We start from the raw sequence: 4,232 nt of genomic DNA on the forward strand, positions 1-4,232 counted from the left end.
TCCGGGTGGCTACTCTCATCTCTGATCTCAAAGTTGCTCCCAATCTAGGCTCCAGACAGGTATGCAGGTTGCCTTTGAGAAGCCTCAGGGTACAGTGAACAGGGTTCACAGTGGCCAGGTCATCATGTGAATCTACACTAAGCTGCAGAATAAGGAACACGTGTTTGAAGCCCTGCCTAGAGCCAACTTCAATTTCCCGGGCTACCAGAAGACCCACATCTTAAAGAAGTGGGGCTTCACCAAGTTTAATGCAGATTAATTTGAAGACATGGCGGTGGAGAAGTCATTCTTGATAGCTATAGTGTCAAGTATATCCATAATCACGGTCCCCTGGACAAGTGGTGGACTCTGAATTGAGGGCTTCCATCCACTATACCCCACCAAATCATGTTCAGTAGTCTCATGTCCAGTCTAAAACAAGTTACATGTATTTAGTTGCTTATTTTGTGTGTAGCACATATGTAGAGTTCAGAGGACAACTTTCAGGAGTCAGTTCTCACCTTCTACCATGAGCTCCGGTGATGAAACTCAGGTTGTGAGGCTTGGTAGCAGGAACCTTTACCCACTGAACTTTATTTATTTTCCTGAGATAGGGTTTCTCTGCCTAGCCCTGGCTATCAGGCTGGCCTCAAATTCAGAGATCCACTTGCTTCTGCCTTCTGATGCTGAGATTTAAAGGCGTGTGCCACCGCTGCCTGGCTACCCACTGAGCATTCTTGATGGCCCTAGACCAGTGGTTCTTAACCTTCCTAATGCTGCGATTCTTTACTACAGTTTCTCATGTGGTGACCCCCAACCATAAAATTATTTTCGTTGCTACTTCATAACTAAAATTTTGCAACTGTTATTAATTGTAATATAAGTATCTGTGTTTTGTGATGGTCTGAGGTGATTCCTATGAAAGGGTCGCTTGAACCCAAAGGGGTTATGACCCACAGGTTGAGAACCACTGCCCTAGACGAAAAAAGGTTTCATTTTACTCTTTTCCCAGTATAGAGAAAACTGAAGTGCAGGGCTTCATAGTAGTTCTCTTAGGCCAGAGAGAATAATTAGCAGCAATAAGACTTAATGAAAGGCCTCACACTCTCAGTGAGCTGGCCCTCAGCAGTCATCCTCTCTGTCCTAATATCACTCAAAAGTGGAGCAATGCCCCAGACAAGGCACTTGCTTTCTATTGGGAACATGGAGAGTGTGGACTTAGTTTTGTTTCTTTCAAGTTTCATGTGCTCCGCTTTTTCACAGGCTAAGACACAAACTCAGAAGCTCCTAGATTCTTATTGCTAAAATATCCTTGTGCCAATTTTGGCTTTGGATTTTTTTCTCTCCCCAAAACAGGGTTTCTCTGTATAGTCCTGGCTGTCCTGGAACTCACTCTGTAGACCAGGCTGGTTTTGAACTCACAGAAATCCACCTGCCTCTGCCTCCTCATAGCTGGGATTAAAGGTGTACTCCACCACTGCCTGTCGGGATTTTTTTTTTTTTTTTTAATCAGGGCCTCTTTAGCTGTAGCCCAAGCTGACTTGGAACTTGCAATATACAGTTGAAGGTAGCCTTGAAGGACTGCTTTTCTTACCTCCACCTCCCAACTGTTACAATTACAATTGTGTATCAAGCTGTCTGGTTTTTGTTGTTGTTTTTGAGATGGAGGGTCTCACTATGTAACTCTGGCTGGTCTGGAACTTAAGAGTGTACACCAGACCAGGGTGGCCTTTTTTTTTTTTTTTTTTTAAATTTACAGAGATCCACCTGCCTCTGCCTCCTGAGTCCTGGGAATAAAGGGTCTGGCTTCAAACTCATCATCTTTCTGCTTCAGTCTTTGACTTCAGGTTTCTTCTGTAAAATAAGTTTACTGAACAATAATTATGTTGCTATACATGAGACTTTAGCTATGATAGGGTTCAATAAACAATATATGAAGTATGTTGGAAAAATGTTAACAATAAATTATTAATTCGATTTCTTCTCTAGCAATAATTGGAAAATCCCATTCTTTCTTCCTTGCCGGAAGAAACAGACATTGTGGAAGTAGAGGAGGAAGGAATTTGAGAGAAGCACAAAGAAGAGCAGAGGTGGGAAGAGGGAGCACAGAGGGCGTCTGTGGGAGGATGCCCCGGCTCCTGAGTACCTCAGCACTGCTCTCTTCAGCTGTCTAATAATGTTGAGGATTCCAGCCTCTCTGCAAATCCCACAAATTTTGCCTGTTGAAAAAATTTTTTTTTTGAGAAAGCTGGAAGTTTAATTAGCTTTCTAACCAACCAAATTCCTGCCATATTTAAATGTTCCTGTGTCATCAAAGAAGCTACTGATTCTGTAATAATTTTTGATTGAGTTGACTTTTTAAAAACTGTTTTAATTTTAATTGTAATGAAGAAGTTATAGAAACAAACATTTGGGTTTTTTACAGGCATTATTTCCATTCTGGTGGATAAGCTCAATAAAGGTCATATCCTGTTTCCCTTCCTCCCCACAAAAAGGCAAAGAGATAAGAGGGTGAAATGAAAGAAGGGAAAAGAAAAGTTGCAGGGAGAATGTAAGAAAGTTACAAATGGGAATAGGAGATGGAAGGGAATAAGTGAGGGAAAACAAAACACAGAAAATGGACCAGGGAGGAAAGGACAGCAGGAGATGTGGAGGCGGCCAGGGAATTTAGGGTGAAGGAAGAAAAGAGTACCAGAAGGAAGAGAAAGTGAGGGTAATCAGAGGGCTAATTACCACCTTCCTTGTCTGTTAGCTATCATTTGAACCTCTGGTCACTGTCTCAAACGCTTCGTTTCTTTCTCAGTCTCACTCAGTTCTAAAAACAGGGGCATGCACTCTTCCTCAGCCTTCTAGTCTTACACACAGTCACACGTTGGATGGGCATCACACAAACTCACAGTCTCTGAAATTTCATTTCCCAACATCCTGTACAGACCACCAGCATCTGTGCTGCTAGCTCACTTGATCAAATACCTGCCACTGTATCCGCTTCCTAGTCAGTGCTCAAATATCCTGGTTCCTTTCCCTGCCACCTCCCACTACCATCCCACAAATGCCATTACTTGCTTTCCTGTATGGTTTTGATTAAACATTATCATAAATACCCTCAACTCTCTGGACCTCCTGACCCTCTCTGTTGTATTTACCTTGAAAACTCAACCCCGAAAGAACATAACCATTTGCTTTCTCTGCCTACACTGGAACAATTAAACATCTTCAGTTAATTGAAATCCATGGTCTCAGACCCCAAATGAGCTTTTTGGGAACACCACATTCTCCAGATTTTCCTACCTGTCAACAGAAGTTTGAAGAAAAAGAGGCATTTCTGTGTTAAACATTCTACAAGGCTAACTGATCACAACTTCAGTGATTTTGGAGAGCTGGAATGCTGCAGGTCCAGAGCCAAACTCAGACTATCTTAGCCCCTAAACAGGCATTTATTGTCCACCTCTGTGTGTGACCTAACATTCTTGTGACTATTAGGTAAGTCCTTTTGTAATGTACAAACAGAACCCTAGTTTCCAAACCCAAAGGCTAAGAATGCCACCATATAGCATCTGAGGCCAATAGTAGAGATTACTAGCTTTGCTATAAATCATTTCCACTAACTTACCTGAAAAAAGCCTTGATTTATAACTTTGTTCTGTTACTATAAAAGCTCCATGAAAATGCTATCACTGTTGTCTCCAGCTTTCAAAAGTTTGTGTTCATCCAGGCTCAGTTTTTAGACTCTTTCTTCTCTGTTAAGATTTTATCCTAATGGCTGGGATCAGGGTAACAACACTATGCTTAAAGGCTTTCACTGTGGCTAGAATATAATCTAAATGCTTTTCCATAACCGGCTCAACTCTCCATTTATCACTTTTCATTTCCCTATAGAGCCCTAGCCTTCCCAAAGCCCTCCTCTCGGTGGGTCACTGCATCCTAGTCTCTGCTCTTTCCAGCCCTCATGTCTTGGTTCCAAGGTCACCTCTTCAGAGGCCTTCTCTGCAGATCTCAACCAACTGTTCTTGTTTTCCCCTTGGTTTCCTTCCCAACAGTGAGGTTGTTCCTATTGATTCACCTGTCTGCCTATTCAGTTCAGCCGCTTCTCGTGGGAAAGGGAACTCCGGGGGACAGAACGACAGATCTAGCTAAGGATCCACCCAGCCTCCAATACCGAAAAAATCCCGGCTCTCCTGCCACATTAGGAAGGACCGGAACCGCGAGCGGAAGCTGGCGCCTTGCAGGAAGCCCCGCCCCTTCCGGTCGCG

The sequence above is a fragment of the Peromyscus californicus genome, unplaced genomic scaffold (genome assembly GCF_007827085.1).
Source record: "Peromyscus californicus insignis strain IS unplaced genomic scaffold, ASM782708v3 Scaffold_5__1_contigs__length_169319896, whole genome shotgun sequence".
Taxonomy (NCBI): domain Eukaryota; kingdom Metazoa; phylum Chordata; class Mammalia; order Rodentia; family Cricetidae; genus Peromyscus; species Peromyscus californicus.